Source organism: Monodelphis domestica, chromosome 1 (assembly GCF_027887165.1).
Source record: "Monodelphis domestica isolate mMonDom1 chromosome 1, mMonDom1.pri, whole genome shotgun sequence".
NCBI lineage: Eukaryota > Metazoa > Chordata > Mammalia > Didelphimorphia > Didelphidae > Monodelphis > Monodelphis domestica.
In genome coordinates, this window is record NC_077227.1 from 667,304,516 (window position 1) to 667,330,884 (window position 26,369).

General features: G+C 38.8%; 1 protein-coding gene across 4 annotated transcripts in view; it reads left to right on the plus strand.

Annotated features, from left to right (window-relative positions):
• LOC103096724 (E3 ubiquitin-protein ligase TRIM7-like) overlaps window positions 1-26,369 on the plus strand; it is a 263,229-nt gene that overhangs the window by 209,805 nt on the left and 27,055 nt on the right. Inside the window, exon 1 of one of the 4 annotated variants that reach the window (XM_007476980.3) lies at window positions 4,738-4,925. The exons of 2 other annotated variants lie outside the window; for them this stretch is intronic. The gene's annotated coding sequence lies outside the window, so the exon portion shown is untranslated. Of the gene's footprint in view, window positions 1-4,737; window positions 4,926-26,369 lie in introns of those variants that run through there. One more of the 4 variants, XM_056824396.1, reaches the window with a different exon arrangement.

The following is a 26,369-nucleotide window of genomic DNA, read 5'->3' on the forward strand; positions in this document are numbered from 1 at the left end:
ATATCCCACCTCTCTCCCACCTCAGTTCCTTTTGTATGTTGTTTTCCCCCATTAGAATTAAGCTTCTTGAGGGTAGGAACTGTCTTTTAAAAAAAATCTTATAATAAAATGTACCTTTAGTGCCTGGCATGCAGTAAGTTCTTAATAAATGTTGCCTTGTACAAGGCTAAACAAGAATTCCCAATATGAAAAAAAAGTTATGAGGAAAGGAAAAATATAATGTATGTTATAATAATAATATAATAAAAAATATAAACGATAGAAACAGCTGCCCCTCCCATCATCCCTTCATGCTCGGGGACTGGCTGTGATCATGTGGCCTCTTCAAAGCTGCCTTTTGGGATCATCCACCTTCAAGAAAATTCTGAAAAAAGATATTTCAAAAAGTGCCCAATTCAGAGAATTTCTCCTGCCAAGACCTTTGTTTTTCCTTATGTTGCTACGACATCTGGCAGGGGAAGAAATGGCATTTTCTGGAAAGGAGTTTTCATCTTCTTTGGAAACAAGATCACCAGTGGGGCTGCTGGTCCTGTGCCCTTTGGGAGAGCTTAGGAAATGGGGAGTGGAGGCTGGGAGCCAGATTGGGTGGGAAAGGGAAAGGAGAGGAAACCCAGCCAGAGTCAGAGAGGGAAAGCAGAACGTGAGGAAAGAGCCAAAATTCCTGTGTCAGAGATGGCTCAGGATTCATTCCAATGGGTCAGACGCCTTTGCGGTGAAGGGAGGGAGGGAGATGCCCCGAGTGTAGGACTGTGGGAACAGCCTTGGAGAGTCCAGCCTCTACGGTGCCCATCAATCACAGAAACAGACCTTTCCATAACGCTCTCGCTTTCTCCCCCCCCCCCCATTTCTAGGGAAGGGGCACTTTGTGGGGGGAAGGGATGAGAGATCTAACCAACTGGCTCTGAACATGGACATAATGTTTTCATTCAGACTGGGGACACTCTGAGAGAAGGAACTGTATTTCTTCCATCAGATTGGAGGAGGAGGGCTGTGTTTATTCAAGTAGGGTGAGCACATCTTCTGCATTTCCTCATAGGGTTCAAGACCTAATACACTGCTATCACAGATTTAGACCTGGGAAGGACCTCAAGAGCTATCTAGTCCTCTTCATTTTACATATAGGGAAACTGAGGCCCAAGACTTTGGCATACATAGTCTTGACTGACCAAATGACTTACATGCAAAATTTCTCATCAGCTTCTAGTCAATGTAGCTCATGTTGCCTCAGATTTTTTTAAAACCCTTACCTCATGTGCGTATGTGCAATACATTGGTTCTAAGGCAAAAGAGTGGTAAAGGCTAGCCAGTGGGGATCAAGTGTCTTGCCCAGGGTCACACAATGCCTCAGATTTTTAAAAAGCCCTTCCCAGAAGCCCCAGCTGAAAAATGTCACCAGAGGGTGAAATCTGGATTTATGTCACATAAACACTGAACCCAATCCAGTCCAGTCCAATTCAATCTAACCTACGAATATTTGTGAAGTTTTTATTGAAGTTTATGAAGAGTTTACAGCTAGGCTAGGGGGCTCAGTGGATAGAGAGCCAGGTCTGGAAACTGGAAGTTCTGGCTTCAAATCTGGACTCAGACACTTACTTGTTATGTGATTCTGTGAAAGTCACTTAACCCCCATTGTCTAGCCCTTTCCCACTCTTCTATCTTGGAACCAATACATAATATTGATTCTAAGAAGCTAAGGGTTAAAAAAAACAATAACCACCTATTCTGTGCCAGACACTATACTGAGCACTTTACAAATATTGTCTCATTTGAGCTTATTTATTTGTTATTTCCATTTTACAGATGAAGAAATTGAAACAGACAGAGATTAAATATCTTGTTTTAAAAACACAGAGTGAGGACATGTCTGACACTGGATTTGAACTCAGATCTTCCTGACTTTCAGGTCCAGTGCTCTATCCATTGCACGTCCTAGTTGACAGGAGTGTCTGGTATGATGAATGGTAAATAAGCCACTCAGACTGGCCAATGAATGTGAAGAGGAGTATGTGCAAGAGCCCTGGAAAGGTCTGGGTTGGGAAGAGCTTTAAATGCTAAATAGAAAACTTTGTGTTCAATCCTGGAAGTAATGGGGAGTCACTGTAATTATGTATAAGATAGAACAGAGAGGAAACCCCAACAAGATATGCTTAGGAGAAATTCCTGGAAGGGCTGGACTTTTTGGTCTTGCCTGGGAAATGGGGCCAATGAAAATGTTATGGCTACATCAAAGTTCCATGGCATTTACGAATTTAATTTTGAAAGCTCTTTGTAAGGGTGGGTTCTCTCAAGTTCCTCTACTTCTCTTCCTACTTTGTTCCTTACTCTTATCTTAGCCCTGGCTTCATAGTTTCATTCTTAAGGGTCTGTTCCCTGCCTCTCCTCCAGCCTCCCAATTTATCTGGGGTCCTCTGTCACAGATGGAGAGTGGGGGCTTGTGGTGAGAACAACTGAGGCCATCCCTTGTGCCCAAGAACAATTTGTGAACCATTTACACATCTTAACATGGCCCAAATCTCTTCTGAATTTTTTGGGGTCCCAGGGATGATAGTTGAAAGAAGGACAGACCAAAATGCATGGAGCAGACTTTCATGCTTCCTTCAGATTCTTTCTGGTCTGCAACTCTATTTCATTTAGGCTCAGTCTCATGTCTTTCCTGTTAGGGGAAAACCACTTTATATGTCTGTTAATTCTGCCCGGGTGCACCTAGAGAGGTTTTATTCTGGAAAAATAGTTTTTGAGAAATACCATTCTGGAAAACTAGTTTGGATTTTCTAGCTCCAAACTCCATTAAACAAAACTGCATGGGAATAGAGGCTACAGGATTATCAATTTATATCTGGAAAGGCTCTTAAAGGCCACCTAATCCAATCCCCATCTCATTTTACCAATGAGGAACAAAAATAAAAACCTTACCTTCTTTCTTAGAATCAAGACAACTATTGGTTACAAGGCAGAGGAGCAGTAAGGGCAAGGCAATGGGGGTTAAGTGACTTGCTCAGGACCACACAGTGAGGTCAGATTTGAATCCAGGTTCTTCCGTCTGCAGGTCTGGCACTCTGACATACTGAACTACCTAGCAATCCCAAACTAGTGACAATAAAATACTTGCCCAAGATCACACAGTTAATACATCCAGAGGCAGGATTTGAACTCAGATTCTCTGGCTCCAAAGCCAGTGACTTTTCCATTATAGAACATCCCCTCTCGAGGATCAGGTATCTGATTTTGTTTGGTATGATTGCTAAGAGGCCCTACAGTTCAATGCAAATTGTGAATTTTGGCATCTACAGCTTCAAGGCTCAAACAAAGAAAGGCAACTCAGAGAAACTTGCCAATAATTTGGTTTCTGATCTTGGGTATTTTACTGCTTGCTGGGTCTCAGCTTCCTATTATATAAAGTGGAGGGAGGGAGATGTATATACTAGATAATTTTCATGGCCACTTCCTGTTCTATTATAGGTCAGAACAAACATTTTTTTGATTCCTTGACCAAGGAGACAAGAGAAAAATCAGGAGCTGGGAAATCAGACATATCTTATGATCTTCTAGAGATGTTCTCACTATGGGAATTATCATCTAAGATCCTATACTTAAATCTAGAAGGGGACTTATAGGTTTACTGGCACAACTCCATTTTTCAGATGATGAAACTGAGGCCAGATCATGCAGGTATATATATATATATATATATATATATATATATATATATATATATATATATATATATATATAGCCTGTAAATCCAGTGTTCTTTCCATTGTACCAGAAAGCCTAAAGGAATTTTGAAATCTGTTGGAGCTGCTCAGTCTTCCAGCTAAGAGACAAGATCTGGGAATGACAAGGGGACTGGGCTTGGCTTTCATATTAATTAGAATCTTGAATCCTTGGACTTTAAGATTCTAATTAATACACTTTGAATATTAGTTTGCTTTCCAAACCAAAGGGGGAGGTTTGAATCCAAGTACCTGAACTGGGTTGCTTTAAATTCATGTGTTCTGGTTAGTCATGCCACCCTTGTCTGAGAAAGTTCTAGTGTCCAGTATTAGAGGAAGCACATAAATGCAAAGAATGAGTCTGAAGGGCATGAGGCTTATTACTGAATTGGTCAGTAGTACCCCCTGTGTTTAAGTAAGGTCCATCCTGTCCAAGGTGCAATCAGTGCTGATATATGCTTATCAAGCTGGTCCATTTGGGGTTGAGATTTGTGGTATATTAGAATGGGAGTAAAAGGCAAAGGAAGTCTTTGGAGAAATTGTTGGATGGTTATAGTGATCAGATATTTCTTTTAATCTCCTTAATTGTTCCACATGATGTTGGCTTCTGAGTTTCTAGGCAAGGTGATCAGGAGATCACATGGGAGTGCCTTTGTTTCCCTGATACATTAGTAAGTCCATAATTGAGTCTTATTTGGTTCCATAATTCAGACATGGAGTTCATCACATCAGAAACATCCAAGGATGTGAGTAATGATGGGTATCTAAGCAACAGTTATGTTTCCTGCTATGTACTGTGACCTGATCCTCCACAATGGAGCTCCATACTCTGTCCTCTGGAATGGATGGATGCCCAGTGGTGGGCACTGTAATGTGACACTGCTATCCGAAATAACTATTATTAACTATATTAGTTTTGCTGAAGTCTCAGGACAGAGCCAAAGTTAGACTGGTTCCGGTTAATGATTAATGAGTAAGATTTCTAACCATACCTCAATATTTGTAGTTTTCCATGGGAGATATTTTTGTACTTTTCCAGTTGAATGTGGCATTTCTGGCAAAGGGTTTCACAAGAGTTTGCCTACTTGAAATAACTTCCTGAAATAAGATCTCATCTTTTACTTTCAGTATTCTTCCACTGATATTTGGTTCAAATCATAGGATTCTATGGCATCTGGAAAACCAAAATGATGGGCAATGGAAAGATGAAAGGTAGGTGTAAATCAGCTGGAGTATATTTACAATATCTGCATATGCGAAAAAATAGACAAAATATTATCAAAGAGATGTAGGACTAGAAATGAAAGTGGGGCTGAGGGGTAGCTGATGGATAGTATGGCATTAATATCCATGTAATGTCAAGAAATCTGGAGGAAACTTCTCAATACTGGATGGATTTGTTAAGGAGGATGTGTATGTGGACCAGAATCACACAAAATATGAAGGTGTGTTTGGGTTGTAGGCTGCTGTCTTCAAGGAAGGACCTGCTGGGTTAAAACCACAGATGCACAGAAGTTCTAAAGCAATTTTGATTCTTTAAATGTTGCCCCAGTGATGCATTTAAAAAAGTAAATGTGTAGATTAGCAGTATTAGCTGATTAGAGCTACATACCTATTACTTTGAACAATAAATCCTGAGAAATAGATGCACTGTTCAAATTTGCACTGTATATTTCCATTGGGCTGGAATCAATCACTGCATTATACATAATTATAACTTAGAATAATATAAGTGTGAATATATGCAAACACTTCAGGGGATTCATTATTCACATTAATGGAGACGTAGCTGTATTTTCTTTACCTTTTTAAATGGAGATTGTGTTTTGATTGCAAAGTAAACTCAGGGAAAAAAATTAACTTTCTTTCCTTCAGTTAGTCCTGTTTCTAGTGTATGAACATTGGAATTTGGAGGAAAGACGGAATACAATTTCATCTCCTTGTATGCTTGATATATGAATGGATTTAGGGATTTCTGAATTAGTGCTAAAATTCCCCACATGTAGAGGTTTTTTCTTTTCTTGATAGATTGGCACATTTGTTTTTGAGCTAATATTTCCCTAGAGCAGTCAACTTGTATTTTAGTCTTATGTGTGCTTGATAAATATATCCTCTGTTTTCAAAAGAGATCTGTGTGTATGTGATTTATCCAAGAACAAGCTATCAAAACATACTATTGCCATTTGTTTAGATTCCTGAGTTTACAAGACACCAGCAGTCTTGTTAATGGATGAGTGTGGCTCAGTTTGGATTGGGAGTAGAAGCATATTTTTAACTTGGGAAGGAAAGCAGATTCCTCAGGGAGCAGGGGAGGGATGGCTCTGAATCAGGAAAGGGTGGGGGATATCAGGGTGTTGGCAGAGGCTTCCAGGCTTGAGATGACCCCTAAGTGAGACATGTTCCTATGACACTGGTCAGTCTTTGTCTCAGAACAACTCACACTGGTCAGGACTTGAGGGAGAAGAAAATTTTGCTGCATTACATTGCTTCACCCTAGTGGATATTGGGGTAGAGTTTGTTTTCGCTTTTCAAACTTCTGTCTTTTCTTTCTTACATCTCACATCCACCCAGTACGGGAACAAAGCAAAGGAAGATCTGTCAGTGGTGATATCCTCCTCCAGTACATGGCGTTTGAAATCCAGGAATTTTCCCTCTGCCTTGTTCTCTTTCCTAATCAGTTTCTATTCTCTATTATTTCTTCAGTCTTTGTATCTCTGACAGTCACTTATTCCTTTTTCTTTCTATGGATTATACTCTTAACTGGACCTTCATCACTTTATGCTTAGGCTTTTATAATAGCCTCCTAATTGTTTCTCTTGATTCTTTTATTCCATGTATCTTGCTTATTGACGACAGATTCATCGTCTTCAAACATTGCATTCATCATGCCATTTTCCTTGGTTCTCCATTGCTGATGAGATAGTCTAAATTCAACCTAGTATTTAAGTCCTTCTATGATTTATGTAAGTCTCCACTGTGCTACATGAATTTTTATTGTCAAGTAGATTGCTTTTCTCATCTCTTAAGCAACCCGATTTTTGTTTTTATTCAAGCTGTTATTCATCTTTCTTTATTATTACATAGGATCATAGAATTTAGAGCAGGAAGGACTCTTAGTGATCATCAAGTCCAACGCCACTATTTTAGAGACGATGAATTCAAAATTAATTTACCCAAAGTTATACAGAGGCAAGATTCAAAGCCTGGTCTTCTGACTCCAAAATCAATAATCTTTCCATTTCTCCACATTGTCTTTCCATTATGAAAGCTCTCAACAAAACCACAAAGCCAAGTAGTAGATAAGAAGTTGATATACATCACTTTTTGGTGGGCCCAGCAGCTCACAGGCCAAATTTCAGTTAGAGCTTTCCTCCAAGTAGGCAAATTGTCATGAAGCCCTTCAGCAAAAAGTACCACATACAACCGGTGATATTATCCTTCTCAGAGTGGACAAAGCCAAAATCAGTGTTCTGGCCTAGAAAAACAGGTCCCTAGAACGGCAATGTGTTCAGAACAAAAACAAAAAAAGTTTCTTCAAGAATGAATCCCTCTCAAATTTCAATACAATATGATACTCTCCCAACATTGCTTGGTTCTCTTTCTCCTGAAACGAATGTTACTGTGCAGAGCCTAACAAAGCACTCCTTTTAAAAAGAAAATTACCTTAAATCCAAAAGAATAGAAACAAGATACTTGGCATTAATGGTAATAATAACCAGATTCATACGAAGGGCCAAGGTATTGCTACTCCATTCACTGATTGCTGTGGGAATTAGTACCTTTCAAACTCAATATCTTACCCTTTGGGAACTTTTGTCTAACATTTTCTTTTGTAGTCAGATATCCAAAGAAAATAGTGTGAAAGAAGCTTATTTTGTTTGGCCTATTCTTATTATGGTTAGAGGAATGAAATTCTAATTATTATTTTAATTTGATGAAAGCTGCTTTATGGTCTCTTGAATTTTTTTCAAATGATGAGCTTTATCAATAGTTATATTGGTCCATTTTTGTTTCTGACCCTGTGCCAAACCACCTGTGTCACCATCCTGTAGGGTTTTCAAAGAATTGCATGAATAGCTTTTTACTTGCAAAGGGTTTTCATAGAATCACAGAATTTCAGAGCCTGCAACAGCCTTAGAGGCTACCTATTCCTACCCATTTGTAAATAAGGATCTTGTCTGCAATCTTTACAACAATGGTCATCTAGACTTTGTTCAAAGGGAAGGAAGTCTCTAAATCCTCTCTTCAGAAAGAGTAATCTAATTTTGTAATTCTAATTGTTAATAAGTTTTTCCTTCCATTAATCCATGATCTCGTTCTTTGAAATTTCTTCCTATTCTGTTCTCTGGGACAAAATAAAATAAATTAAATACCCTTTCCTTGTGACAGTCCTTCAAATACCTATGGACAAGTCTTTTTTTTCCCCTCCAGGCTAAATATTTCAAGTTCCTTCAACTGATTCTTTGGCAGTAATACCTTGAGGCCCTTCGCTTTCATTATAGTTTCCTTTTGTATGTTCACTTATCAATGTCCTTCCTACAATGTGATACAGAACTGGACATAGCAGTTCAGGTGTGGTCATTCTGGGCCACCTCTCTAGTGCTGAGCACTTTATTCTAGGTCCCAGTTAGACCTCCACAGTCCTAGGCACTATCATTCTCTAGTCCTAGACAAAAGTTATAAGGACACAAAGATTCAAACATGCATATGAGGGTTTGTGCCTTCCCCTGTGATTACCTCTAATTTATCCTGTATATGTCATTGTAGTCATTTGCATGTCCTCTCCCCTATTAGACTGAAGGGATTAGATTAGCCTATCTTTGAGTTTTCAGTGCTCAGCAAAATGCTTGACACATAATAAGTGTTTAATAAATGCTTCTTGACTTGTCTTAGAGACAAAAGAAATCTGTAAAAAATTTCATGATTAACTAATTAATTCATTTGCTATATTCAAATGCCCAGGTAATTTTCTCTCCTTGCCCTCCCCCATTGGAGAAGGCATCATTTTACAAAAAAAGATATACATATATATATATATACATATATGTATATATACAACTATTTCTTGCTTATTTCTATTTATCAGTTCTTTCTCTGGAGGTGGATGTACTCAAGTCATAATCTGAAAAGTAGTCAGACAGAATTTAGATATAGACATAAACCAATATCTTATACCATTTACCAAGATCAAAATGGATATATAACCTAGGCATAAAGTAGGAGATATAAGCAAATTAGAATAGGGAACACATTATCTATTAGATTTATGGATAGGAGAAAATTTTTATAAATAAAAAAGAGACAGAAAATATTACAAGATGTGAAATGGATAATTTTGAATACATTAAATTAAAGAGGTTTTGTACAAATAAAACTAATGTAGCCATGATTAGAAGGAAAGCAGGAAGTTGGGACAGAAAGAATCTTAGAGACCATGTAGTCCAATCCACTCAGTCAACAAAATGAAGAAACTAATGTCTATAGAGGTAAATGACTTGACTGAGATAGGGGCTAATAAGGATGAGAATCCAGACCTCCTGCCTCAACTCAGTTTTCCATTGTACTGCACGATATTCATATTTACATTTCCTGGCATATTCAGAGTTAATTCTGTCCTATTCCTTGAGTCACATTTTCAGGTACTTCAACTTCTGCCTATAATAACCACTATCAGAAAACTCCTCAAATGCACAGAAACTAAGGAATCCCAGCAAAGAAAGAGAAAAAAAGGTGGATGAGAAAGCTAGGCCTTTTAACATAGTTTCCATTAGCTCTGGGTAAGGAAAGCAAGGTCATTTTTTTTTATTAATCTATTAATTTTCTGGAATTTTATCCCTGGTAAATTGTCATATCCATTTCACAGTCGACAAGGTCAGGCAAAAGGTGATCAAGTGGTCAAATGGTTTTAGGGCAAAAAGGACAATAGAGGTTACCTAGTCCAATCCTTGACTTTTTGCTCACCAGGGAACTGAGGAACAAAGGTGTTAAGTGACCTATTACCCAGTTAGCCAAGCCAAGATTTCAATGCATGTCTTCTTGACCCAAAACCCAGTGCTATTTCCATGACCAACTTTTACTCTCAACAGGATATTCTCTTAAAAACTTCATCTCCCTCCTAACTTTCCTAGGTTTTTAGTTGTAAAATCATTTTTTCCTACTCACTCAGCCTTGAAATCTCAGATTTATTTTTTACATTCTTTTCTTCTCTCTTGCCTCCCACAGGCTGTCAGTCACCAAGTCCTATTGCCTTATCCTTTGTAATGCCTTTAAAGCTATCCCTTCCTTTCTATTCCCACTTCCAGGGCCACCAAGAGCATCTTGTGGTAAAAATAATATTATTTTTTGGTGGGAGAGCTTCCTTAGAAAGGGCAGAAAAAGTGTAGAGAAGAGGGGAGCAGAAGGGAGAGAAGACTGAAGGAAAGTAGAAAGGAGAGGTTAAGACTAGTTAAAAATCTTAAATGGGACTTGGTTTGATATTTTCCTTTCTCCTTGTATGGCCTGTCTTGTATACAAAATAATAGGAAATAAAAGATTTAGTCTTAAACGGTCGTGGTCATTCCATGAAGAGTGGCCAAAAGGAACTGGGCATATCTAGTCTATAGAAGAAGCCAAACAGGGGAGGCTTCTCAGTCTCACTTAAGCTTCTTAAACTGTCTTTGTTTTCAGGCAAGTCACTTAAGTATTCTACTCAGTTTGCTTATTTGTAAAATGAAGAAATTAGACTAGCTGACTTCTCTGGTTCCTTCTCATTCTAACTCTATGATCCTATGATCCTTCAAAATCAGAGTGGGAATTGTGGATAAGGAGGAATAGCTGAAAGAGGGCTCAGAAGTGAAGAATAAGGCATCTAGATTCAGTTCTGTGATCTTCATTGCCATTTTATGGTAAATAATAGGAAAGATTATGAGTCCTTCCAGATTGCCAGTCCCAAAATGTGAAACACTGGTTGTTGTAAACTAGCCTTGGAAAAGGCTAAGTGCTAAGAATTTTTGGAAAAGCTGAATTTATATGCAACAAAATTGATTTGGACAGAAATATTCCCTTTTTTTACTGTTGTTGAATTTTACTGTCATTTTTTACATTGTTTTTATACCTGCTACTAAAGAAGTCACAAGAACCCATGTTCCTTGGGATACCCTTTGGTTTTCAATGGATTTTTGCCCTCCTATTTTGGGACACTAATTGTTCAGAGGGTAACCTCTATATGACAACAGTGGCCATACAAATGCCCAAACACCCAACTCTAGTTATCTAAGGAACTTCCCTCAGAACACCTATGTGAAAGGAATATACTATAGATCTCAGAAACTTTGATAGGACTAATGTGTGAATGGTGACCTTTTAATTTTCACCAAATATTAGAATAGTTCTGTGAGAATTGTTGCATTTTCTAAGTGACCCGTCTTTCTAATTTTCCATTCTTTGACTTTGTTCTAATATTTCTTGTTGAATTATCGTTATTGAGGTCTGTTTCTCCATTCTCTTTTCAGAGTTTCTTCTACTGGAGTAAGGCCTACCTTCTGTTCTAAAAGCTATTTGTTATCTTTACAAGTTTTTAATTTCTTATTTTATTTCAGTTAGCTTTCTATAGCTCACATCCACTTGAAATCTGCTCAGCTTCTGGATCCATTGGAACACTGAACTCCTCAACTTCTAGAGGTTATGCTCTGGGAGACATAATTATTCATATTTGGAACTCATGCCCTGAGTCTGAGCTGCTCTAATTGGAGAGTGAATGAATGAATGAATGAATGAATGGGTGATTGAGTGCAAATTCATGTAGTCCACTATTTATAACTATTCTCAGATAAGAACACAATTCAAATGTTATCCAACTAGACACCTAGATCATCTTTTGCCATCCACTTTGTCACAGCATGCCCTAGTTCCTGCTTCTAGACTTCTACTTCTTGCTCTGGGAATATTAATCAAATCAATATTATGATTACTTTTGGGAAGAACATATTAATTGACCATACAATTATTATATTATTATTCTATTATGTGATTATCCAGGTCAAAATGCACTTCACCAATCACCATTACCCATAGGTATTTTATTTCCCTTATTAGTATTCAGCCACCATTTTTTATTTGTATCTCCAGCACTTAACATAATGCCAGTCACAAAGAGTATTATTCACTTTAAAAAATGAGGCAATGAAGCCCATAGTCTTCCAAGATGCTTCTCCATGTAACTTTATGAAAATTTTTTATTCTAAACTGGGATTGCCTCCAGTTTCCAAATCTTTATATTAGGCAAGTCAATCAAGTGTTTGTTGAATTAAAGTGTTCCCAAGCACCTTTGGCTTCCTCATTATGACAACTAATGTATATCTTTTAAAATAATATGAAACCATTATTATTGTCATCCATTTCCTTCCTTCCCCCTGTTTCTCAATTTTTCTTGTCAGTCACTTGTTTATGTGGGCCTAGGCCATATCTTCTCATTTTTGGATCTTCTAGGTTTTTTTTTTTTATCAAATGAGACAATATTTGAAAAAGCACTTAACACAGTGCCTACCACATAGTAGATGTTACATAAATGCTTATTCCTTTCTCTCTTCCTAGTTTGTTTTAGTTTTTTCCCTTTGGTGTAAGAGGTTGACTGGTCACAGTGAGAAACGACTTCCACATTGGTAGAGTTGATTGCTGTAAAATCAGTTTTTCTTTCTTTCTTTCTTTCTTTCTTTCTTTCTTTCTTTCTTTCTTTCTTTCTTTCTTTCTTTCTTTCTTTCTTTCTTTCTTTCTTTCTTTCTTTCTTTCTTTCTTTCTTTCTTTCTTTCTTTCTTTCTTTCTTTCTTTCTTTCTTTCTTTCTTTCTTTCTTTCTTTCTTTCTTTCTTTCTTTCTTTCTTTCTTTCTTTCTTTCTTTCTTTCTTTCTTTCTTTCTTTCTTTCCTTTCTTTCTTTCTTTCTTTCTTTCCTTGATTTGTTACTCACACTATCCATTTTTGTCCAATTCTTTTCTGAATGAAAGTAACTCTGGTACAAGAATGAGGTTTCTATGTAGTTTATTAATTTTTGTCTTTTTCCATTGCTTATTTCTTAACCATACCTCTTAACATATTCTTTTCCATTTCCATCTTTGTATTTGTCACTGAGAATCTTATCATGTTGATTTAATTTGGAGGTTCTTATCAAATTCTTTAAAGATTTACCTTTTCATTCTCTGCAATAGATGTTGCTCTAGAAACTAGTTATTTTCATGGTATTCTTTTTTCAAATACTTGTCATGGATTGACCAAACACTCCACAAAATGATGTTTCCTGTTGCCAACTCCTTTATTTGCCTCTCTAAATAGAACTTGTGAGATATCATTCATTTAGTCATTAGCAGTTCATCAAATTGTCTAGGAGGGAATTAGGTGTCTCAGTGGATCGAGTGAGTCAGTAAGACCTGAGTTTAAATTCTGCCTCAGATACTTCCTAGCTGTATGTCTCTAGGCAAGAGATTTAACCTCTGACTAGGAGTCTGGCCTCTTCATTTCCTGTTCTTAACTCCTGTTTTTTTTTTCTCTGCTCACCTATTCCCCCACTTTTTTGTTCAAGTCAACAAGTATCAAAATGTATGCTAATTTAATTTGGAGAATCTTATCAAGGTCTTCAGAGAATTTCTCTGCCTCTTCATTTTTTTGTAAACGCTGTTATATAAAATATAATAAACTTAATGGTGGTCTTTTTGCAAGTGTTTATCACAAACATTGAAATGGGATATGACTAACTGCCCCAAGAAATTATATTTCTCTCTGCCTTTGACCTTAGATAGACCTAACTCTGCCAGTTCCTTTTCCTCTTCTCCACTTCTTGGTTCTCTGAGGGGAACTTGTGAGCCATCATTCCATTTATCTGCAACATCCTTCTTCCTTCTCAATTAATTTCTATTGATCATATCAGGATTGATATGATCCAGTTCCTCTAGTGCTGTATGTAACTCATCAATTATTGGATCATAGTTTGAATAACAAAGCCAGGTTCAAGTTTAATGGTTTAAAAACTGTTGTTCCCAGCCTCCTGTTTTCCATCACTCTACCATTGTTGTGGCAGAATCAGAAGTAGACCACAAAAGATGTGGGGCCATTTTGCATTATTTTATTGTTTCATGGATTACTATGATCAAAAAAATTCACCACCAAATGGCCAGCTTACGAGGGCTCAGTCAGTCTGTACTTGGGTAGGTTGACCCTTGGAAAGTAGACTCAGTTTGTTGCCAGGGTCATAGATAAGGTCATTTTAGTATAATAGAATCTACTGAAGCTTATGCCTGGCATATAATAGATGTTCAATAAATTCTTGTAGAAGGAGAAAATCAATTTATTTTTCTCCCTGCTTATGTACATGAGATAAACATGTGGTAGTATCTCATTTTACATGACCAATACATTCCAGAACCCTTGTCAAAAGTTGAAAATCGTGCATAATAGCAAACCCCATTATTTAATAAGTATTTCTGATATGAACACACCAAGGCACTTTATGACTTTTCTTACACTTATCAGAATTACTAGCATCACTTTGGTGTCATTATTTATAACTAAATAGCATTAATGAAACAAAAAGAAGGACTGCTCTGATGTGGACACAACTTGTTACAAGAGAGAACTCAAGACAAAGACTGATTTGGGAGTTAATGTTTGGTGCAAAACAATGTAATGACCCATGCGAATGCTTCTCAGAGTGAGAATAAGCAATTGGATGGACTGCTTTTGGGTTCATCCCAAACTGGGTGAAACTGTACATGGTTTAGGAAAGTGGCACCGATTTTAGAGAGAAATTAAATTTTTTTTCTTTTTTGTGGATTTTTCTGCCTTTATTTTTTTCCTGTGGTCAATGGCGTATCCCTCCTAAATTTGCTTGTGTTGAGTCTACGTAAAATGAAGACCTACTGTATAGGGACATGGCAGATCCCATATTCAGATAACTATCATTGGAATATGTGGTGAAGGATGAGGGATTTATTTCTTTCAGAGGAAGTTGACCATCTGTGCCCGTTTGTTTTTGGAAGGCTCACCAGTCAGATGATTCATCCTCTATGCCGCGTGTTTCCTAAGACCAAGGAGCCAAGGGGAGGCGACAAGGGGATGAGCGTATATTTGGGACTGGAGAACTGGCTTTCTAGGGGCAGAGATTAAGTCACTAGGATAAGTTCTTCATTTACTCCTCCTCCCTCCTCCCTTCCAACTTTATTTCATAGTAAAAACAATCCCTTGTAGGGGGTTACAGCCTCTTGAGGGATGGTAGCATGACTCACCTGCCCACCAGAGGTCACGGACTGTGGTCTGCTCTGGAGACAGCGAGCGAGGTCCTGGTTTTAATTTGAGCCTTAATTATTCCCATCATTAGTTATGTTTCTTTTCTTTCATTTTGTTATTGGCCAAAGGTAAAGCACAGATCAGCTTAAGGCCAGACTCCTGGGTGAATCCTGGGTTTTATAGACGGGAAAGAGAAGACGCATGTGTGGGGGTTTCATCAAGATAAAAGTACACATGGCCCGTGCTAGGAAAGAGCCAGCCATAGCATGTAATCAGAGCAATTACCCTTCATTTCTGTTCCCAGATCTTGAATGTGTTAGACTTCAGGTTCACTTCCTACATTTCTCTCCCTCTCCCAGATCTGCAAGTAATTTAACCTTGTTTTTACAGAGCGTAAAGACATTCTGCTTGTTTACACTGGAGACAAATTTTCCTCAATTGACGCAGTTCTATTGATTAAATAATGGCGTTCTTCCTCATTTAAAGGTAATTTTGGCTGGTATCATGACATGAAAGAAGAAAGTGAATGCTGGGCTCTGTTCATGCTATGTAAAAGGCCAATGGTGAAGCTCACTTCTTTCTGCTTTGCCGCTGGGTCTTCACAGGGAGAATGGAAGGGCCTTGTTATTCTCACCTGCTGGGGAGCTTGGGGGATGGGCAGCGCCAGCCCTCCCTTGGACAAAATTTACACCCCAACTTGGATGGGCCAAAATGAAAGGAACAGATTTTGCTCCTCACTTGTGGTGTGAGACTGAAAGAGAGCAGATGCTAGTGGGTTTGTTTTTAAAATTTATGGGATTTGCTGTGGTGACTACTGACATACAATAAACAAGGGCCTTTATAGAGTTTTTTTTGAAGACTCATCATATAAAGGCAACAAATTTTACGTGCATAAAAGATTTCACATTGAATTAAAGGAACCACACATTCAGATAACTATGGGGTAGGGGGAGAGACAGAAATTTACTGCAGTGTTGAATGTGCTCACAGTAATAAAAATAGTCCATTACATTTGCATTCCAGCCATCTTTCTCTCTTCAAAACTAGCCTATGGTGCCCCAGACTTCTCCATCTTGTTTTTTGCCACTCTATAGTGCCCTCTGTAGTTTCCTCTCCTCATTTCTAACTTTTTTATGCGCTGTCTGCCTCTGCTAGAATATGAGTTCTGGAGGGTAAGAACTCTTTCTTTTTGCTTTTTGCTTTGTTTTCAGCACTTAGCACTGTGAGTGGCATAGACTAGGAGCTTTTAAAAATCCTTTCTTCCTCTCCCCTTCCCTCTTTCCCTTTCCCTCTCTCTGTCTCTCCCTCTTTCTGTGTCTGTCTCCCTTTGTCTCTGTCTCCCTCTTTCTCTCTCTCCCCCTCTCTTGCTCTTCCTCTCTTCTCTCTCTCTCCCTCCCTCTCTTCCTGTCTCTCCCTCTCCATCTCTCTCTCTCCTCTCTCTTCTTCTCTCCCCCTCTCTCTCTCTTCCTGTGGAAAGGAAACTAGAAATAAGTTTTGAATTTTCTGCCACTGTGTTGGAGTAAGCAACAGTAGGAATATCAAGAGAGAAGAAATTGTCAAGACTGATAGTTGGGGGAAGGGACAACTGGGAGTGGCAGTTGGGTCTGTGACTAGCACTTTCTTCCTACTGGCTTTGCTTCCTTCCTGGTGTTAGATGTGGGAGGAGTGTTGGCTTTCCAGTCTGGATTCAGAATGCCTCTTCTCCGTTCAGCCCAAAGACACAGGCCCAATCAGCTCTGAAGATTAGAACTTTCCTTGGTTGCTCACTGTCTACTGCTAAGTTTCTGGATTTGACAAAGCTAACACAGATATAGAGTAGATGTGTGTGAGAGAAACCTTCCACCAGTCTGTGAGGCTGGGCCTCAGCTCCAAGCTGAGGAAGGCTCCAACCTTATTTAGGGACTTCCCTCTTCCCTCTTTCCTGATACCTCTCCAATCCAAACTGGTTATTAAACTTTATCTTATTTGAATTCACAGTCAGATAAGTGGACTATCTTTTCTGGGGCAGAGAGGGAGCTGAACCTCAATTCAGTCATTCAACTACAAACAGTCCTTATCAGACCCGTGCTGCTTCCTCTCAGCAGGGGGCATCTCTCTCCTTTGCCTCACCAGCAGTAATATTCCCTCTCTTACCTTAAATTCCTCCATACCCTGCTACAAACCTTCCTTATCCCCTGTTTTTCCAATTCCCCATCTTTTCCCAATAAATATTACACTTCCTCTCTCCCTCATTTTTCTCTCCCTCTCTCAACTCGCTTTCTCTCTCTCCCTCTCTCTCTTTCTCTCTCAACCCCCTTCTCTCCCTGATTTATAATTAGAGGTTAGTTAAAATATAGATGTAATTACCCGCCCCCCACCCCCCATCCCCATGCAAGTTCATGGATCCCCTAGTCTGGTCTAGAGAAATTGGAATAGTAATATGTCTGCAATAATGGGAAGAACAGATATTTAGGATCAGGAAGTTACAGGCTCTTGACCAGCAACTTGACCCCAAGAACTTTGCTTTTACATAGAGGTTCTTCCATGGGTTTCCATGAGCCATGGACTTACAATAAGCCTCTGGCCAGGTATTAGAAACAAACCTTTTCCTTGGCAACTAGGCCACCTTGATTATATGCTTGTAGGAGGAAAGGTCAAGTCCATTTCCATTAGCAAACAAAGAGGCCCCTTTTCTTAGCTTTTATCTTTCTTTTACTTCCTGGTGCTATGAACCAAACCTTGTTACTCTCACCCAGCTCCTTCTTGAAAGCAGCCTGGTAAGGAGTGGCAAGCTTCTCAAGGAGAGAGCTGCCTGAGGATTAAGGTCAACATTGGAATATCAGGAAGGGAAGAAATGTCAGAAATAGGGAGCTGGTGCTTGGACACAGCTCACCCTGGAGGCACAATATGCCACATGGAAGAGGCTGGAGTGCTTTCCCCTAGAAAAGATGATGTGATATTAAAGAAGGTCCTTGATTTGGAGCATGAGTAGACATTCTGGTCTGTTAACCACCTGAGAAAGAGATGGATTGTGGATAGGCTCTATAGCTGGAAGAGTGATATAATTAGAAGATGTCATCAATATAATTATCAACAGACACTGCTTAAACACCTACTATGGGCCAGGCACATTGCTAAGCACCAGACTAATCTCTATAAGTAAGGCCTTTGCTTTGTTCTGTCATTTTCCGCCCTAGCTATTGTTTGTAAAAATATTTTATTTTACCAGTTACATGTAATATTTTTCCATGGAAGTTTTCTGAAGTTATATGATCCAAATTGTCTTCCTCCCTCCTTTCCCTCCACTTACCAGAGATGGTAAATAATTTGATCAGGGCTATATGTGTATTATCACACAAAACATTTCCATATCATTTATTATTGTAAGAAAATACTCATAAAACCAAAATCCCCAAATAAAAACCAAATAAACTAAGGCAAAAAATCATATGCTTTGATCAGCATTGACAAAACAGATCTTTCTCTGGAGGAAGATAGCATTCTTGATAATAAATCCTTCAGGATTGTCCTGGCTCACTGTATTGCTGAGAATCCTAGCTATTGTCTGAATAGGAAGCAGCTAGGTGGCTCCATGGATAGAACTCTGGGTGTGTAGTCAGGAAGAACTCGGTTCAAATCTAGCTTCAAATACTTACTCACTGTGTGATCCTGGCCAAATCACTTATCCTCTGCTTTAATCTATTGGAGAAGAAAATAGCAAACCACTCTAGTGTCTTTGCTAAGAAAACCTCATGGATGGTGTTGCCATGCTATGGTCCATAGGATCATAAAGAGTCAGACTGAACAACAACAACAACAATTATAACAATTGAACTCATACTATAAAGAGAGAGGATTTGAGGTCTTCCTATCTTAGGCCCCTATCTAAGGTCAACATAGGGAGTATGAAAATGGGTTGCTGTCCTTTGTCTCTTCTCTTTTGCCTTGCCTATCTCCTCTATCTCTTCTCTTTCTTATATCCTCTATCTCTTCTGTCTTTATCTCCTCTATCTCTTCTGTCTTTCTTATCTCCTCTATCTCTTCTCTTATCTCCTCTATCTTTTCTATCTTGCCTATCTCCTCTATCTCTTCTGACTTTCCTATCTTCCCTATCTCTTCTGCCCTGCCCATCTCCTCTATCTCTTCTGTCTTTCTTATCTCCTCTATCTCTTCTGCTTTGCCTAGTTCCTCTATATCTTCTGTATTTCTTATCTTCTCTATCTCTTCTCTTTCTTATCTCCTCTATCTCTTCTCTTTCTTATATCCTCTATCTCTTCTATCTTTCTTATCTCCTCTATCTCTTCTCTTTATTATCTTTTCTATCTTGCCTATCTCCTTTATTTCTTCTGTCTTTCTTATCTCCTCTATCTCTTCTCTTTCTTATCCCCTCTATCTTTTCTATCTTGCCTATCTCCTCTATCTCTTATGTCTTTCTTATCTCCTCTATCTCTTCTGTCTTTCTTGTCTCCACCATCTCTTCTCTTTCTTATCTCTTCTATCTTGCCTAGTTCCTCTATTTTGTCTTTCTTTTCTCTTCTATTTCTTCTCTTTCTTATCCCCTCTATCTCCTCTTTCTTATTTCATCTTTCTCTTCTACTTTGCCTATCTCCTCTATCTCTTCTGTCTTTCTATTCTCCTCTATCTCTTCTTTCTTATCTCCTCTATCTCTTCTCTTTCTTATCCCTCTATCTCTTCTGTCTTTCATATCTTCCCTATCTCTTCTGCCTTGCCTATCTCCTCTATCTCTTATGCCTTGCCTATCTCCTCTATCTCTTCTGTTTTTCTTATCTCCTCTCTCTCTTCTGTCTTGCCTTTAGTTGAAGTAATGTTGAAGATAGGTATGACCTTGTGATCCAGCCCAGTAATGATGTGAGCTGAGGGGCCCAGACAAGTGATAGGTCAGGGTATACCACTTTTAGAAATAGACCTGATTTGGAGAATGTTGTGCAGAAATTGCATTAATTTGGAGCCTAATCTCCCCAGTGGGGTGTATGGGGTGCTCAGGGAGGGGTAGTATCTCTGGTATGGAGAGCTTGTCGTGCCCTCCTAGGGCAGCTCTCCAGCCTCTGACCCTCACCTGACACCCAGCTCTCACTTGTGGCTTCCAGTAGCTGCTAGCATGCGGCAGCGGCCACACCCTGGGCAACGGCTTCGACAGGCCAGATAAACCTTATGAGTGTAGCCATCGGGTCGTCATCGACCCCTGGTGAACCAGGGCTTTGCTCACCCAGCATGTGAAGACTGCTTTGGCTGAACAGACGGAAGAAACCAATAAGAAGGTTCAACGGCTGAGATGGCGACACAACAAAGCACTGTGGAGTGCTCAGGGCATGTTGGAGCACAAAGGACAACTCGGCCATCCAATGCAGCTGAGGAAGTCTCCAGGTGTAACGATTTTTCGTGCCACTGGACCCAGGCTTCCAACGCCAAGAGAGTGGGACTGTCTCTGTGCATCGACTTTTCCACTTAAATCTCCTTCACGTACAAATGTCTTTGTGCACACTCATCTATCATAGATGAAAACGCACAAAGACAATTGTCATCCTCAGTTACCGAGAGACTACTACTATACTATAATCTCCCCAGGGACCAAGGTGGAATAGGGGTGAGGGTACCTGTAGGTGCTGAGGGAAATGTTTGTACTCCTCTTCTTGCTATATCTGTGAAAGAAAATGTACTTTTGCTTCTAATTGAAGTTGTTTAAATGAATCTGGTTCACTGATCCCTAGAAGATAACAGCAGGACAAACATACCAGAATGGGGGCTTGAACTGATAGCATTAAATAGAGATTTCCCTGCTCCTTCAGGAAAATCCCTAGAACCATGCAGGGGAGATGTAACCAACTTTGCTTTGGGAGGGTGAGTTCAGAGCCTCACTACATTTCAATAACTCCCATGCTCTGACATGGGGCATGGAGGGAGGGAATAAACATGTGTCAAGTGACCACTGTGTACCAGGCTCTGTGCTAAGCACTTTACAAATAGTATCTCATTTGATCCTCACAAAAGTCTTGGGAAATTGATGTTATTATTATCTCCCTTTTACAGTTAAGGAAACTGAGACAGACAGAGGTTAAGTGACTTGCCCAGGATCACACAGCTAGTAAGTGTCTGAGGATAGATTTGAATTCATAGCTTTCTAACTCCAGATATGTGACATACTTTCCACTGCATCACTTGTCACTTGCCTCAGTCAACCTTGTTATTCCATTATGACTTTCTGAATTTCTACTTTTCTGATAGTCATTTGAAATCCTAGTTTACTTAGCATTTAAGTAGGTCCCCCTTTTTTTTCAATAATACTCAGTTGTTTTTATTTCTAATGAGTATAAACAGTTACATGGGGAATCAAGAAAGACCAGGAGATCACTTAAATGATGACTTTATAGCACAGAGAGACATAGAGATATAGATATTATGCACATAAACAAAAGTTCTTTGGAGGGGTTCCTAAATTTTTTTAAGAGTGCTAAGAGGTCTGAAAGACTAAAAATTTGAAAGTCGCTGTGTTTAGAATAGGATCAAGATCCAAACTTATATTTATAACATTGATCCTTGAACTGAAACTAAGAAGATTAAATTTTAATAGGGGTAAATGGGTTAAAATTCCAATGGATAAGTAAGAATGGGAGGATAACTAGACTCTGAATCAAACTTGATAGTTTTATTGAGCATCAAGTAATGTGATGTGGCAATCAATAAAATACTAGTGTTTACAGAAATAGCATTCAGAGTGAAGGAAGAAGTGATAGTCCTCCTGTAATCTGCCCTTGTATTCTTTTTTTTTTTTAGTTTTTTTATGTTTATGTTTATTTATTTTTTTATTTTTTATTTTTTCACTTTAAACATTATTTTATTTGGTCATTTCCAAACATTATTCATTGGAAACAAAGATCATTTTCTTTTCCTCCCCCACCTCCCACCACCCCTCCCATATCTGACGTGCGATTCCACTGGGTATCACATGTGTTCTTGGTTCGAACCCATTTCCATGTTGTTGGTATTTGCATTAGGGTGTTCATTTAGAGTCTCTCCTCAATCGTATCCCCTCAACCCCTGTAGTCAAGCAGTTGCTTTTCATCAGTGTTTTTACTCCCACAGTTTATCCTCTGATTGTGGATAGTGTTTTTTAGATCCCTGCAGATTGTTCAGGGACATTGCATTGACACTAATGGAGAAGTCCATCACCTTCAATTGTACCACAATGTCTCTGTGTACAATGTTCTGGTTCTGCTCCTTTCACTATCCCTTTTAAAAATAATGTTTTCTGGATTTCACTGGAGATAATAATAGCATCTGTCTGACTGTTTTGAAGATAAAATGAGAAAACATTTGTCAAGATATTTTAAACCATAAAGCCTTCTATAAGTACTAATTATTATTGTCATTATTGATATTATTATTATAATAATAATGAGTATATAGACATAGGTTATATGACTCCAAGTCTAGTTCTCTCTTCTTTCTAGCTTCCATTTTTGGGCCTTTCAGAAGATTAAGTTCCCAGAGCAAAAAAAGACCTTGGAGGCTATCTAGACCAACTGGCTAGTTTTACAGATGAGTAAACTGAGGTCCAATGTGAGGTTTTGAAATTGTGTCTGAGGTAGTGTCAGAGGCAGAATTTGACTGACATCTTTTGAATTCAGAGCCAGTGCACTATTTTAAGGAAACAAAAAAAAAGGGAGGGGAGGAGAGATTGCATGATTTCATGAGAAATAATAAATATAGTATAGGAGAGGAAGAATGAAAGTGTGTGATCATAGGAAAGTTACTTTACATCTTGAGACCAATTTACTCATCTGGGCAGTAAAGCAATTGGACTGTATGATCTCTAAGGTCTTTTTTGTTTCTAAAATTCTATGGTTCTTTGAAAACTGGAGATTTTATTATTATTTATCCTCGCCCCAGACCCTTTCTATAATGCATTTAAAAGCTCCCAGGCAAGCCAAGAAGCCAAGAAAAAAAAAAGATGTTCAGAGGGTTCAAGAGCTTGGTCTAAGGGACAGATCTCTGATTAATTAGTTATTCCTTGAAGCCTGGAAGGGCTCAAGGAGTGGGGGTGGTGGGTAGGCATTTAAGACCAAAGAGAGTAATTTAAAAAAATAATACAGAGTTCTGAGGACCCTGGGAGAGAAAGTCAAGGAAGGGGCAGACTTAGAACCATAGGATTATAAGCATATGTGTCTGGAAGGAACTTTATATGTCACAGATGAAGAAACTGAGGACCATAAATTTGAAGTGATTCACCCAATTTCCCAGTTAGAAAATAGTAGAGTCAGGGCTTGAACCCATTGTAGGAGCATAGATTAGATTTGGAAAGAACCTTAGAGATGATGTTGTACATTCTTCTTATTTTGCAATCTTAAAATTCCATCTTCTACCGGAAACCTCTTTTAATTTGAGTGCCTTCTCTATCTTAATAATTTCCTATTGATCTTGTATATGTGTTGTGTCCCTTGTTAGACTGTGAGCTTCTTGCAAGCAGGGACTGTCTTTTGCCTTTTTGTATCTCCAGCACTTAGCATAGGGCCTGGCGCATAGTAGGCACTTAATAAGTGTTTATCAACTGACAGATGAAGAAACCAAGAGTCTGAAAGTCTCCGCGATTTGTGCAGGGTTACACAGCTAGTGAGTCTTTGAGACAAGATTTGGAGCCAGGTCTTCCTGAAAACTCTGGACACAGGACACAGGGACATGTGTGCCCCTTAAGGTAGGGACTCCTTATTTACTTTCAAGGATCAAATTATTTGATCACAGATCCAGAGGAGGAATGGATCTAGGAATCACCATGTCTAATCCCTTCCTCACCCCATTTGATTTTATAGGTGAGGAAACTGAGGCCAGGTAGGTTAAATAATTTGCCCAATCAAGGTTACACAGGTAAGGAAGAGGTAGGATTTGAAGCCAGTTTCTATCAGCACACCAGGACAGATTCTATGACCCAGGTCAGGTCTCTCTGCTGAGTTCTGGCCAGGTCAAACTGAGCCATCATTCCACAGACAAAGGGAGGACAGCCTTTTCTTGGTAACCTGGGGTCATCATTATGAACATCAATGACTTTACTGTATTGCAGTGGTGCCCTCAGGGGTTGGTGGGGTGTACTATGTTTTACTCCTCTTAACTCTAAATGACCCCTCACCTCTGTGCTTTTTGGGTTTCCCTCTTGTTACCCAAGTGTCACGTCTTTCTTCTGTCCCTATGTGCCTTCATATTCTTCTCCCCCTTCTAATTTAATTTCTTCTTATATATATATATATTATTATAATTATATGTTAACTTATTATATAATTATTCTCATACTATTATTACTTTAATATCTAATAATGGGGCTTAATTAAATTAAAATTAATTAAATAAATGGGAATTAATATCTAATATTAATGGGGAAGGTAATTTTTCTTCTTTAGGCCTTAGTTTCCTTTCTAAAAATAAATAATTTGCTGGCCTACATGGTTATCAAGACCCTATGCAGTGCTAACCTTCGATTCTTCTGTCTAATCTCTGGTGGTTGTAGATACTGAGGAGGCAGCAGCTGTGCATCAAAGAGGGTTCACAGATGTCCAGAGTGATTGATTCCCCCTCAGCTTTAAAAGAGTACAGGGCATAATGCTAGTAATTGGTGGAGTAATAGAAGCTGGCCTCTCAGTGTTTGTGCTGAAATGCAGAAGAGTTTTGAGGGTTGGGGTTGATTTGAGTTATAGTTTTAGAGATGGAAGAAAAACCTCAAAGTTCAGCTAATCCAGTCAACTCTTTTACAGATGAGGAAATTGAGGCCAGAGAGGTGACTTGCCTAAGGGCATGTCAGTAGTAGGTGACAGCTGGGACTTGAACCTAGATCTTCTGGCTCCAAGCACAGAGTCTTCTTTCATTGAACCATGATTATTTGTACTGGGAAGCAGTGATCACTTTGTGTGACTGTGTGGAAATAGGAGGTGTGAGATTCAAGTTAAGGCATGCCCATGCCACTGGAGCTGCCTTTAGGACCTGGGGAACCAATTCTAGGTTCATTGTGGGTCTCGAGTTGTTGGTGTGTCTGTCTGTCTGTCTGTCTGTCTGTCTGTCTGTCTGTCTCTCTGTGTGGGTTGGGGGGTGGTTCATAAATTGAGACTGAGGTTTGTTTCCCTTGAGCCCTAGCATTGGTTCCCACAAAGTGTTATCAGCATTTAGAAGGTAGTGTTGACAAAGGCCAGGCAGATGCTAGATCTGATTAGTTTAGCTCTAAGTCCTTAAAAGTGGCCACATGGGAAAAAAGAGACAATCTGGGCTAGGAGAACAAACAGACCAGGTACTTGGAGTATAAGCCTGAGAGCAATAAGAGAGTTAGTGGGTCTATGCAATGTAGGTTGGGAAGCTAGACAATGAAACATATTAGAATTACATTTTTTTTTTACCTAACTGATACATTTGTGGCAGTCTTCTTTATTCATGTATGAGATCTGTCTGTTGGTCTAGTAGATTATAAACCCTGTGAAATCAAGGACTCTGCCTAAAGGTGGGTCTGGAATCAGGAAGACCTGAGTTTGAATTCAACCTCAGACACTAAATATGTGACCAAGGACAAAGCATTTAACTACTGTCTGCCTCATTTTTTTCAACTGTAAAATGGGAATAATAATAATATCTAATTGCCAGGGTTGTTTGTGAAGATCAAATAAGATATTTGTAAAGTGTGCCTGAGAAAAAAATTGGTGTTTAATAAATGCTTATTTCCATCTTTAAATTTTCTCTCTCTCTCAATTATTTCAGAAACTTAGGGCTTTTTAATACTCAACCTTCAGAGTAGGAAAAACAAATCTTAGCTGCTTTTCAGTTCCTTAATCTGCCAACCCTTAGAGATTTGGTAGAAATATATAATTTCTCTCTAAAAGGAGACTTTTCCCTCCTAGGAGCCAAGGTCTTAGAATTTGAACAGCCAGTTAACTAAGAAGGACCTGAAGGCTCTAAGTCCAATTGTAAACATCTATTTTCTGCTCAGTCAATTTTCCTGCTAATTTTCTGTATAAATTTCCTTAATTTCCTCATTAATTTAAAAATATGCCACAAACTATGCTTGGTGTTGGGAATACAAAAAACAAAAATGAGATAGTACTGAAGTGTGAGTATTGGGGAAAGTCTTATTCCTTGTAAAATGGGGGAAGCTCAATAAGCATGGGGTCTTACCAGTATGCAAAATATTTCTTCCTTCTGAGCCTTGGTTTCCTGGTTTATAGAATGATTATAATATTTTTTGCATAAAATCAGAATGGTATAATGGATAGATATTTGGTCAGGAAGTCTTGGGTTCGAGTCGCACATCTGACACATACTAGGTAAAAGTCACAATCTCTCAGTGCCCCAGACAACTCTCTGACTGTAAATTGTAGAGTGGTTCCCAATGTATGTCAGCAGAGGGAGTTTTTTCACCCGTAATTTCCTAGAGTATTGACAT